Here is a 14,464-nt window from a genome sequence, read left to right on the forward strand (position 1 = left end):
CCTGCAAAAACTACATACCATGTCTTGTCTATAATTAAGATCTCAGATTTTTAGCAACAGATCCCGGTGACGACAGTATCAGACTCAAAAAGAGTATTACTAGCTATTGGAAACGCGAAATGGAACAGTAAATTGGTATTCAATTACAGAAAATTATGTTGCAATAAATAAACAATGAGTTACGAGAAACTCCTTTTTATTGGCCGTGGCTCATGTAGGATTGGTTTACAACAAGAAGGTCAAGCAGATGGCAAAGGTGGCCTGTAATGAAGATCATCTACCATCTTTCCATTTCAAGTTTTGGATACGGAAACTGGCCGAAGAAGAATAAACAGAGGATTGGCGCCTTGCTGCTCCATCTCTGGTGAGTAATTTTTTTGTATTATATTTTGTCCATAGCTGAAACCATATCAAGAATATTTAGCAGTAAGTATTGTGCTTCTGTGTGCACTGTAAATTAATCTTAAGTAATTGTTCCACTTTTTTTGTGATTTCTCTGTATATATGATATTATATTCGTACTAAGCTGTTGTCAGTAAGGTTCAATAAACCGAAGTGTAATTTCAAAATGTTCTGTAAATGTATCTACCCAATACCCTCAAAAAGTGGGTTGCGTACTCAAACGTATGTGTTCTAAATTTAGGTAAAGGAAGCCGTTAATAATTCAAAAGAATTTTCCGGAAGTAGATATGACTTTTTACTACAAATTGTTTTGCCTATAAAAATGGCACATACTTGTAGTATCAAACAATGCCGAAATTTTTGTCCGTGTTTGGAATATTTGACTTTTCCTGCTCACGTTGTGTTTGATTTTGTATTCTGGTAGGTTCACTTAAACATAACATAACCTTTGTGTGAAAGAAAGCTTAAAATACACAAAAAAACCAATAGAATGCTATGTTGGCGGTACGAATACTTTCGTTCCGATGTTATTAGGTATCGATACAAATTCAAGTATTGGTATCGAAACGAAATGATATAATATCGAATCCTACATTGGAACGGCCGCTTGTTGGGCAGGAGGATTAACATATTTTCGTAGTCTATTACCACACCAGAAACAAGATAAACAGGCTGATATGATACTACTAAATACAAAAACCAAGTTGTCGACTTTAGGTATCTCGTTACCTTTACCTTAAAGCTAATAAGTAATGTGCATTAGTCGGACCAAGTGATTCGGTATCGTGTCATAAATTTCGATTACTTGCTCCTGGCAAAATATTTCGGGTTCCGTTTCACAATTTCGTGCGTGACTACGTTGCCTGTACCCTGGAAATGTTTCAGTGACGCAAGCAAATTAGGCGTGAAACCTAATGACCAATAAATGTTTCGAAACTGTTAGGAGAGAACGGCGGATAACAGGACGATCAGACGTTATATTCAGAATTAAGAGCATACTAATGTTAAAAACGTTCCTCAGTTGTCACAGATGCCTGGTAGTTACTTTCTTTTTTTGCGTTCTGCAGCAAGTTCAAGTGATAAATTCTGCAGCCAAGTGAATGCCCTTACCCTTCACTCACTACTGGCTCATCGATTGTGGTACCCTCGTTATGACTTAAGAAGAAAGGACTGGACGAGAATATGAGTTCTGAAAAGAGCATAGAAGACATCTGTCGTGAATTCTCGGGCACAGCAATACCGTCATCAGAAACGTAAAAGCAAAAATTTATTTAAGCGCTTACCTAATGCGCACAATTCTTGAATACTCTTGTCTTGCATAAATTTTATTTCATTGTGAATCTCAGTTTAATTTAAATTCTTACGTACAACGTCCGACCAAAAAGTTCCCAGACTGATTTCATTCCTTTTGTGTGAACGACGCCAGCGCTGTGATCAAAGTGGCAGCTGGAACTATCAACTGTAAACAACAAATGTCCATTCGATCAGCCAAGTGTGAGCAAGCAGAATTAAGTAGCAGACGTGCAGCCCTAATGTGTCAACATTTTTGTGTCACAAATTGCAATGGATAGACAGTTCTTGAAAATGGAGTTGTAGCTCCGAAACGTGTTAGAGAGTAATCAGAAAATAAAAATATTGCGACTGAAGACGGAACATTATTAGTAAAATATATCCCTAACCTAGAAGTTACAGTCACGGACAGTCCACGAGTTAATGTCTGTTATTAACGTTCCTCAACCTGTTTCACTTGTGTTGTATTCAACATGGTCAAGTTACTAAGTGCGGAAAGGTGAATGATAAAGTTGAGACAAGCATGCAGAATACAGAAGCGAATTTTGCAATGATTCGACAGTCTCTATTGCATTTGAGATGAGAAGTATGGAGCTGCACGGAGTGGCTGCGCGCTTTGAGGCGCCATGACACGGATTGTGCGGTCCCTCACGCCGGAGGTTCGAGTCCTCCCTCGGGCGCTCGGGCGGGCGTGTGTGTGTGTGTGTGTGTGTGTGTGTGTGTGTGTGTGTGTGTGTGTGTGTTGTTCTTGGCATAAGTATGTAAGTCTAGGGACCGATGACCTGAGCAGTTTGGTCCATTAGGAATTCACACACACACACACACACACACACACACACACACACACACACACACACACATACACACACATCAGAAGTATTGAAAACGTGGTTAAACTGGACCAATGCAGCTGTCAGATGAGGGCTAAACGTAATGGTGCCCGATTATTGAGACAATGCCTCTTAGTTAAGAGTAAAATGACGAGAAAATCAGTTTGGAGAGGGTGCTGCAGAAACTTTGGTGGGTCGTTCGCGAACTATCAGGTCCAAAGGAATGGTTCACCAAGGTGAACGGAGCGAGTGAGGAACGAATTTTAAGGAGCGATCGTTCATAGTTCACTTTGGTCGCGGCTTCCTATTTATAGTTCCCAGGAACGGGAAACGGTCGGTCTCGTTCCCGCAACAGCACGTCGGCCGGTCTCGTTCCAGCCTCGGTCCCGTTCCCATCTGTCTCCGTCTCGGTCGCGGCTTTCTACTTATAGTTCCTGGGAATGGGAAAACGTCGATCTCATTCCCCCAACGGCAAGTCGGCCGGTCTCGTTCCAGCCTCGGTCCCGTTCCCGTCAATCTTGGTCTCGGCCGCGGCTTTCTACTTATAGTTCCCGGGAACGGGAAACGGTCAGTCTCGTTCCCGCAACGGCACGTCGGCCGGTCTCGTTCCAGCCTCGGTCGCGGCTTTCTACTTATACACTCCTGGAAATGGAAAACAGAACACATTGACACCGGTGTGTCAGACCCACCATACTTGCTCCGGACACTGCGAGAGGGCTGTACAAGCAATGATCACACGCACGGCACAGCGGACACACCAGGAACCGCGGTGTTGGCCGTCGAATGGCGCTAGCTGCGCAGCATTTGTGCACCGCCGCCGTCAGTGTCAGCCAGTTTGCCGTGGCATACGGAGCTCCATCGCAGTCTTTAACACTGGTAGCATGCCGCGACAGCGTGGACGTGAACCGTATGTGCAGTTGACGGACTTTGAGCGAGGGCGTATAGTGGGCATGCGGGAGGCCGGGTGGACGTACCGCCGAATTGCTCAACACGTGGGGCGTGAGGTCTCCACAGTACATCGATGTTGTCGCCAGTGGTCGGCGGAAGGTGCACGTGCCCGTCGACCTGGGACCGGACCGCAGCGACGCACGGATGCACGCCAAGACCGTAGGATCCTACGCAGTGCCGTAGGGGACCGCACCGCCACTTCCCAGCAAATTAGGGACACTGTTGCTCCTGGGGTATCGGCGAGAACCATTCGCAACCGTCTCCATGAAGCTGGGCTACGGTCCCGCACACCGTTAGGCCGTCTTCCGCTCACGCCCCAACATCGTGCAGCCCGCCTCCAGTGGTGTCGCGACAGGCGTGAATGGAGGGACGAATGGAGACGTGTCGTCTTCAGCGATGAGAGTCGCTTCTGCCTTGGTGCCAATGATGGTCGTATGCGTGTTTGGCGCCGTGCAGGTGAGCGCCACAATCAGGACTGCATACGACCGAGGCACACAGGGCCAACACCCGGCATCATGGTGTGGGGAGCGATCTCCTACACTGGCCGTACACCACTGGTGATCGTCGAGGGGACACTGAATAGTGCACGGTACATCCAAACCGTCATCGAACCCATCGTTCTACCATTCCTAGACCGGCAAGGGAACTTGCTGTTCCAACAGGACAATGCACGTCCGCATGTATCCCGTGCCACCCAACGTGCTCTAGAAGGTGTAAGTCAACTACCCTGGCCAGCAAGATCTCCGGATCTGTCCCCCATTGAGCATGTTTGGGACTGGATGAAGCGTCGTCTCACGTGGTCTGCACGTCCAGCACGAATGCTGGTCCAACTGAGGCGCCAGGTGGAAATGGCATGGCAAGCCGTTCCACAGGACTACATGCAGCATCTCTACGATCGTCTCCATGGGAGAATAGCAGCCTGCATTGCTGCGAAAGGTGGATATACACTGTACTAGTGCCGACATTGTGCATGCTCTGTTGCCTGTGTCTATGTGCCTGTGGTTCTGTCAGTGTGATCATGTGATGTATCTGACCCCAGGAATGTGTCAATAAAGTTTCCCCTTCCTGGGACAATGAATTCACGGTGTTCTTATTTCAATTTCCAGGAGTGTAGTTTCCGGGAACGGGAAAGGGTCGGTCTCGTTCCCGCAACGGCACGTTGGCCGGTCTCGTTCCAGTCTCTGTTCCGTTACTATGTCCCGGTCTCGGTCCCACTCGACCGGACTCGTCCTTCTTCGCGTTGCCACTCGTCGCAGTTCCACTGTCGACTGCTCGTAGTTAGTTCAGTATCGAATTGTTCTTTTCGTTCGCTGCGTACGGCCATTCTATATCTGTTTCAAACCTTTTTTGAGTTCTGAACTTCTGGTTCTTTTCGTATTCTATTCAGCGTCCACGACCGATAATTTAAATGTATTTTATAATTACGTAAATTTCATAAAAATTACGTGGTATGTAATACTTACATCTTTTCACGTAACAAAACCGTTACTTCACTATTTCGATAAGCAGCAGAAGAAATACTTGTAAAAAAAAAGCAAGATTTTTCTACAATATAATTTCAGTGGTACAGGGTGTCGCACGAAAAATCAGCCCTAAATACTAGACTGTTTATTGTCGCCCGCCAATCGTCATCCATTGTTTCGAAGTTGTTGTTTACATTAGCTTATTTGATATTTCTTCACTGCCTAATTATTACATGTTTATCTATTCTTCTCGGAGCGGTCAACAAAATCGTGGTAGTTGATGAGCAGTCTGTATTTGGTGCTGGTTGATTCTTGCGCCAATTTATATTATTTCACTGCGATCAGCCACATAACGCTACATTTGGCCAAACGAGAGGTTTTTGCAGCATCAGGAAAATTACAAGTGTGTGAGAATTCTGTTGTGAATAAAAACTCTGTACTCTAGGGGGGAGGCAAGTAGCCCCTCTTGTCACCTTCCATCTTCAGTCACCTATGCTACTAATTTTCAATTTTTCATAAGAACCACATACCAAGCACAAACGGTGAACGAGTGAAAATGAACTGTTCCCAAAAAAGAGCGATCACCAGTGAACTAGTTCCCAAGGATGAACGAGTTTGCCCATCTCTACGTGCATACATCGCTGGACTAGCATCACACGAATCGAGGATATCAACAACAGATAGCTTCGACGCAGCCTAGGGACTGCTTCCAGAATGAAGTTGTGACAGATGCTCGCGAGACATACGTGACTAGCTAAACCATTAAGAGCATTGCCAGCTAAAGAAGTGTCAAATGGCTCTGAGCACTATGGGACTTAACAGCTGTGGTCATCAGTCCCCTAGAACTTAAACCTGACTAACCTAAGGATATTACACACATCCATGCCCGAGGCAGGATTCGAACCTGCGACCGTAGCAGTCGCGCGGTTCCGGACTGCGCGCCTAGAACCGCGAGACCACCGCGGCCGGCTAAAGAAGTGTCCGAGCGCCTACATGGTGTACAGATTTAACATGCTAGCAGATTTCGCGACAGTGCACATCCAAGAGCGAAAGGTTCATTTTGACAAAAGAATGTAGATTGCCATTAGTATTGTAACATGTTATTTGGCGAAGTTCTTTTGTATCATCTGCTTTCTTTAGCTTTCTCTCACCGCGAATGTAACTCCCTACAATAATACTTCGCTGAGCGAGCTAAGAAGAGGAAGGAAGTGAGGGTTTAACTTCCTGTCGACATCGAGGCCATTAGAGACGGAGCAAAAGCTCGGACTTTTGCAGTGATGGGGAAAGAAATTGGCCGTCCCCTTCGAAAGGAACCATCCCGGCATTGGTCTCGAAAGATTTAGGAAAATCACGGAAAACCTAAATCAGGATGGTCGGACGCATATTTGAACAGTCGTCCTCCCGAAATTCAGTCCAGTATACCACCTCCCGCGGACGATCAGTCCTGTATCTCTCTCTCTTTTTTTTGTTGGAAAGCCGCTCGTGTTCACAAACACGTCAACAACCGCAATAGATAAAATTTCAGAATCAAACGGTTATAAATTCCTCAAGCACGACGCTCTGCATCTCTGCGATAAGGAGAGCGGCGGTCTTTGTCATGCCCCGATTACAGTCTGTAGCAAGAATGTATCCAGTATATGGGGGAGGGGGGATACGTTAGTCACGAGGTGAATGACGACATGATTTTGAGATTCTACTACAAATAGTTCCTGTTACGCTTGCCACTAGCCAATATCCAGTTGGGAAGAGAACGTAGGGGCAGAGCAAATTGGTTCCGTGACAGAGAGAGGTAAAAGAGGTGCTGTTCAACAAAATAGAATAACTGTTGAAAGACATATAGAAAGAGAAAAAGGAATAATCTTCGTACATCGATAGCTGAAATGGAGGACAGTGGGACGTCAGCTGGTATAAATTTATATTAAAAATGAAGAAATTCCTCCAGCTGTATTTAACGTGTCGATTTTATCTTGGCAACTAGTTTCAACGTTGTAACAACGTCATCTTCAGGCCCATACACTTGTTGAAGTCAACTGCGTGCGGCTGATACTAGAAGTCAGTGGTGAGATATGGACGTGCTCCGTGTGGAAGTTGGTTAGTAACTTACCAACTTCCACAACGAACCACCTTCCACACGGTGCACGTCCATATCTCACCACTGACTTCTAGTATCAGCCGCACGCAGTTGACGTCAGCAAGTGTATGGGCCTGAAGATGACGTTGTTACAACTTTGAAACTAGTTGCCAAAATAAAATCGACAACCTTAAATACAGCTGGAGGAATTTCTTCATTTTTAATATAAGAAAAAGGAATAAGGTTGTGGTTCATGGATCTAGAAAAGGGCCGTGACTGAGTGAAACTGAAGAAGACAATGGAAATTCTTAAACTGAAGAAGGGGAAATGGAAGGGATGGGGGACTAATTAAGCTTTTGAGTCACAAAAATATAAAAAAATTTAAAATTTTATTCCCAAAATTGACCTTGATCATCATAGAAGTAACGAGTATAAGAAGAAGTTGGGAAAAAGTAAATAATCAGTTTGTTGTTTTAAGGAGGTGGGTTCAATCTGTAATTTAATTTTAAAATTTTTCACAAAATTAACCTTTATTATCATATTAAGCAATCAACACAGGAAGAAAATGGAAAAGTAAACAATAAATTGTTTTAAGGAGGTAGTTTCACTTTGGAACCAAAAAATTAAGAATTCCGTCCGACCAGGCCTTGGAAGGCCCGACGGTACCGACCGGCCGCCGTGTCATCCTCAGACCACAGGCGTCACTGGATGCGGATATGGAGGGGCATGTGGTCAACACACCGCTTTCCCGGCCGTAGGTCAGTTTACGAGACCGGTGCCGCTACTTCTTAGTGAAGTAGCTCCTCAGTTTGCCTCACAAGGGCTGAGTGTACCCCGCTTATCCGCTTGCCAACAGCGCGCAGCCGACCGGATGGTTACCCATCCAAGTGCTAGCCCAGCCCGACAGCCCTTAACTTCGGTGATCTGACGGGAACCAATGTCACCACTGCGGCAAGGCCGTTGGCTACTTTGGAACCACTGGGACAAATTTACGTTACAGTAACTTTAGATATACTTACTTTTACTGTCAATAATATCCTCAGTATGATCACTATAAACAAAAAGCACATGTCACAATCGTAGACAATGACGTAGCACCATCTCCGTGCTGACTGTTGCTTTGAACGGTGTGACTGCTACAGGCACTACATTCGTAGAAGTACCTCAATGTATCACTAGATGTGTCTGTACTGCAATAACATCGCTGGTTTCATGCGAATGGCATAGGCACTTCGAAACAAAATAAATAAAATGGTGGTTTCAGTCGGAAACACCTGGTACTCAAAGTGTTAAGGAGTTATACACAAGGCAGAAAGCAACAATGAAGCTAAAGATACGTTCATATGGGCCATAAAAATGGCATACTGTCGACAATAACACATAGCAATATTGTCCGACAACACTGCGGCCATACGAAATGCAGCTTCATGTATAGGATGCCATTTATTGAACTATATGTAAATAAACGTAAATTAGTTACAAACTGCTTGGTGCACACACTTTATTGTCACTACAGATTATTGTCACTACAGATATTCGGATTTAGGTTATGACACGTTCGATATGCCTGCCATCATTGGCAATGACATGGCGCAGAAGAATAGCGAAATTCTGCATGAACTGCCGAAGTGTCGGAACAACGATGCTGTGGATGACCTCCTGAATGGCAGTTTTCAGCTCCGCAATGGTTCTGGTTTTATTGCTGCACACAATGCGGTCCCCAAAGTGCTGCTCCAGGACATGAAACACCCTCCTGCTTCGATGGGGTCGAGGTCAGTCTTACATAAAGTATCTCTTGCCGAAATCGGGATCACTTTGAATATAGTTCAATAACTGTCACCCTGTATGTACATTATGGGCCATTGCTGCCCGACAGTGTTTGTGGCGACACATTTCCGGGCCGGAAGTTTTTGCGCCGAGTGGGAGTGAGTGCACCTGTCCTGTTACGTCACATAAGGAGTAAAGTTAGAGGGAACAAGAGACGTCTGAATATGCGTCCTGTATTACGTAAATGGAATGTTTCAGCAAATTTAACTCGTAAACTAATGTCGGATAAACATCTGTTCCAGAAATTCACCAGAATGTCGAAATACGATTTCGAAAATCTCGAAGAAGCAGTTGGTCCGAGAACTGCTAAAACTGATAAAAATATTAGATGATGTATACCAGTTAGAATTCGACTGGCGATCACCCTTCGGTGGTGGTTCTAACAGAAGTTTAATACACCTCTCTAAAGCGCAGTATTTATTAACAAGCCTCATGTACCAGAAGTAAGCACTGCTTTGGCAGAAGGACTGAAGGATTTCGTTGAGGCAAATATGAAATAAGACTAAAGTTTTTGTTATACTTTTTTGTGCACCAGCACACACCACTGTATACATCATCAATTCCTCCTTCAGGTTCGTCTCGAGAGAGTAAGAAACTCATGGCATGAAATGCAAACCATGTGGATGAAGAGACACCTGCGGTTCTAGTATTCCTATATCACTTTTTTCCTTGCTTTTGAGATAAGTTCGAAGATTTCGGACTCTTTTGTATGTTTCATCAAGCGTGGAAAAGGACACCTGGCAAGCTGTTGCCGAACAGCTTGCCAGGTGTCCTTTTTCATACTGCGATATTTATATACATTACCTTCGATGTCTCATAGCTCTTGGCGTAGACGAACCGCATCTGTAAATTCAAAGTTCACTCGTTTGTCTACGTCGCCATTGCTGTATACAAAAAACTCACAGCAACGAACAACTAGTACTACGAACGCAAATTTTCGAACGAAAGCGAAACGATGTTGTTTTGTCTAAGACACATGACTGCAGCGCTCTCGGTGAGAGAAGTAAGAAACAAAGGTGAGAGGGCGGGGAGAAGCATTTACGGACAAGAACAGAGATAAGAGTTTTGCTATACGAAATATTCTCCACTCTCGGTGGACAACACCGGCAACCCCTAGGCAAGGGGTCGGCAAGTAGTTTTCAGTGGGGTCCGGATTCGGTGTAAAATTTTTTATGGAGGTCCAGAAAAAAAACTAATAATTAAAAGGTACTGTTTTTTATTTTGTTTTCAAGTCGAGTTAGTTTCCAAAAAAGGGTAAACCAAGTAAAACAAGTAGTTCTCAGTTAATATTGTAATATATTCAATGTGTGAAATTACATCGACAGTCTTGAGCCAGTTTTTTAAAGTTCGGTGTACGAGGGGTACAGCAAATGCGAAGTACGTCTTCGAGGTGGGCGTCCGTCAACCTTGACCGATATATGTTCTTCGAAAAATTCATTTTCGAGAACCACGATTCGCATATATATGTCGAACCAAACATATTGGCCAGATTGATAGCTACTTTCTTACAATTTTCATATTTTTCTAAAACATGTTTACCCTAAAATTCTTCAGTGGATACAGATTTATTCACGTGCAAAGAAATATCTTCTTGTAAGTCGATTATCTCCACTTGAAGTGAAGACTTTGAAACGCTGAACAACTTAGCAGCCACATCAGTCCATTCTACCGATGCCTCAATTTCATAAGGAAATTTTAGGAATTGAGACAGCTTTCCAATTTCTGCAAAGTCTTGAAATCTTGTAGCAAGTTCGTCCCTTAGATCGGGCAGAAATCTTACAAACATTGCAATGTCTTCTTCAGTTCTCTTTTTTATACACAAGAATTGTTGGGAAATGAATATATTCGTGCCTTGCAATATCTTTTTCAAAAATATCCAGCTTACGACGAAAAGCAGACACGCTTTGTATCAAATCACATATTAATTTCCCATTCCCTTGTAACTCTATGTTGAACGCATTTAAATATTTCAGAATATCCTTCAGAAAAGCCATAGCTAGCATATTGCGCACGTTTGTTATGAACTCTAAATGCTTCTTTGCTCCCTGAGTATCCAAGATTTGCAAGAAGGGGATTACTTCTTCCTTTATTAGCCAGAAACGTTCAACAACTTGACCTTTACTTAACCAACGAACATTGTTGTATTGCAATAAGTCAGAATACGCTGCATCACATTCTGAAAGAAACTTCTTGAACTTTCGGTGTTGAAGAGAAGCATGAGATCTCATAAAATTAATCAACGGCACCAAGCTGTCCTTTACTTCTTTCAGTGTGGCACTGAGATTTCCACAAAGGGCAGTCTGACGAATTATACACTGATACGATATTAGACCTGGATTCTGATCCCTGATTTTCTTTACTACACCTTTTTCTTTGCCAATCATCGCTGGGTCGCCGTCAGTTGAAAGCGACATTATTTTATCATAACGAATGTTGGAATTATTAATAAATTCGTCAATAGCCTTGCATAAATCTTCTCTTCGAGTGTTACCTTTCGAAGACAATATTGCAAGCAATTCTTCCCTGAATATCTTATTTTCAATGTCGAAAAATCTCACGAAAATCGATATTTGTTCATTATCAACCATATCACATGATTCGTTAAGGGCAATAGCGTAATATCAGTAGTAAAATTTTTCGTTCTTCTTGTATTACTTCTTGCCGACATTGGAACACTTTGAATTGCAGCGACAACATCCTATTTTTCTTCAAAAAGTGCCGAGGCTACTTTCAACATACATTCTTTCATTATTTCAGAATCTGAAAATGGTTTTTGGTGTTTACTAAGTGTCCAGCACACACATAACGCTGCTTCTGCCGATTTTTCTTGCTCACTCATGCAGCGAACCAGCAATTTCGTGCTTTTCTCGTAAGAAGTGAGATATTCCTGTAATTTAAATTTAAATTTTATCGGGATCAGTTTACAAAGCAGATATACATATCACATTTATACATTTTCTAATAGAATTCTATTGCCTGTAGTTTTTCTTTGCGAGACTCACTGCCAAGAGGAAAGTTTTCGTGGAATTGCTGATGAGTTGTTTCATAGTGCCGCTTTAAATTGCCACTTCTAATAACAGCGACAGTTTTATTACATATTAAGCAAACTGGAACCGCTTGAGGCCTATCAGGCAGCATAAAACAATATTGTTCTGTCCATTCAGTCAAAAATCTCCTATTTTCAGTGTCCGCTTTTCGCTTTTTAGGACCCATTTATTAATATACGAAAAGGTTTTTCACACGACAAATTGTAAAACAAATGAATAATTGCTCTGCGGCCTGCGTGCGATTGACGAAACGAAGTAAAGACCGACCGCCCGCTGTGCTCTCTTTGACTAAAACGACAGGTTCGGAATTGTTTAACAAATGAACGAGTGAGCAGTGACGGGTGGTGGAAGGCGCTACTCGCCGAGAAAAATAGAATGAAAAAAAGAACTCGACTAAATAGTTAGCTAATCTACTCGACTAAATTTTTGTTTTTCAGACACGTTTAGTTACTTAATTACTCAGTACTCGACTAAATTAGTAGCCTAGTGCGAACGAGGCGCCGGTATATTTAGTTGGACGTCGGACTGTATTTAAGAATATTTGGCGGTCCGAGGTTCGACCTTCCGCGGTCCGTATTGGACCGCGGTCCTCATGTTGCCGATCTCTGCACTAGGCAATGTGTCGGCAACTACCTGCAACAGCAATATTGCCTGGCCAGATCGCTAAATTTCCGTGTGTTGCAACCACATTGCAGAAATGTTGACGACAACTCTATTGCAGCCACATGGTGACGTAAAATATGACCCGAATAAGCGTATCTTAGTGAGATGACAGATTGGCTTGAAATCGTAAAACAGTCAAGACAGGGTTGTCTTCCACCAAAATTACCTACCATACATACAGAAGAGTTGATAATGAAGACTACCCAAACTTGATTGCAAGAGTACAGAATGAATATCAAAACAAAGAAAACTAAATTGATGAGAGTTCATCATACAGAAGGTATGAAAATGAAAACAGCAAAAGGTCAATTTAAACAGGTTGAACAGTATAGATCTTTGGGGAGCATACTGACGTTTTAACTAGACGGGTGAAATAAAATAAAGAATCAAAATGACAAATCTAGCTTGCGGGAAAAAGAAGCGGTTATTATGCAGGAAAAGATTGGTTAAATGCTTCATGTTGAGTACTTTTCTGTACGACTGTGAAAGCTGGATATTGAAGAACAGCTGGCCCGGATCTAGGTGGGAGGGGGCCGGCAATTTCAGGGGGCGCCAAATTCATATCCTTGGAGAAAAAAAACGTGTTTCACAAAACGCCTAGCATCCAGCGCACGTTGGTCTATTTGTTATTCACATCATTTTGAAACGCATTCCAGTTGGATTTTGAACATTTTTGAACACATTCTAAGTTGATTTCTGAACGAATCATAATTCTATTTTTGAATGCGTGCATACTGTACGTTATGTCTCTGCCACGGCAATCCGAGTCGCATCTAGAAATATATATATATACATATACATATATATATATATATATATATATATATATATATATATATATATATATATATATATCAGACAAAAGGGGACTTGGCTATAAAAGCCGTGCCGCGTAAACCAGAACGGCTGAATGCCAATCGCTGTTTGTTCATGTCTGGGTGTGCGAATGGTCAGCGTTGTTATAATTATTAGCGAAATCCGTATATTCAGACTACCAGAGTGGTAATAAACGGCTAACTGGTTTTATAGTCCCCAGTTTAGCAGTCGCTTTAAATTCTATTCTCGGAATAGCGCACACGTAATAACGTCTAACCAAAGAATAAACGCGGGATAACTGAACCGTTGATTCTGTTAGTGTGAGCGAGGATAACCAGAGGATAAGTTTCGACAATGATAGGAATAGTTACAGAATTAGTGACGACAAGATTGTTTGTTAGAACAAGGAAGGAGAAGAAAAGGGCATATCACACAAATTATATGGATGAATATGACGATTCGAAATTTATATAGAAATTTCGTATTACTACTTCTCGATCTCATGCTTGAGAAACTGTAGCATATGAATGAAATGTGAAACTATTTCCTAACATAAAACTTTTTGCTTGTAGTAGGCCCAATAGTCATTTAATATTAGTAATACGTGAACTACGTTCCGCCTTGTTATTTAAGTAAGTGAGGTACGTAAAAATGACCATTTTTGCCAAAACAGTCTCTCTTGTTTCGCGCATGTTGGAATTGCTGTAATATTAGGAAGGCCTATTTCTTTTTATCTAGCAGACAGCAACAAAATAACGTAATCAGATCGAGAAACCACACCTGTCTTGACTAGTATTTGTATTAACAGCTGTTTCAGTATTAGACAACGACATTTTAATTGTTCATGTAGCAAAACGTTTGACCAACTTCGATGAAGTAATTGATTCTTTTGCACGCCGTGTAATGTTGTAGCAAGATTATAGAGGGAAAAAACTGCTGAGATCTAAGGATTGAAGAAATGTGTACTGTCTTGCTTGTCTCTTGTCTTTACTGGTTTTAAGTTTCTTATATTTAATTTTATGTCAGAGAAAAGAGAAAGTTATTAGCTAATAGGCAATAAAGAGTTCAAATTATCAGAAGAGTACTGATTCTTCCAGTCAAAAATAA

The sequence above is a fragment of the Schistocerca serialis genome, chromosome 3, assembly GCF_023864345.2.
Source record: "Schistocerca serialis cubense isolate TAMUIC-IGC-003099 chromosome 3, iqSchSeri2.2, whole genome shotgun sequence".
Taxonomy (NCBI): Eukaryota; Metazoa; Arthropoda; class Insecta; order Orthoptera; family Acrididae; genus Schistocerca; species Schistocerca serialis.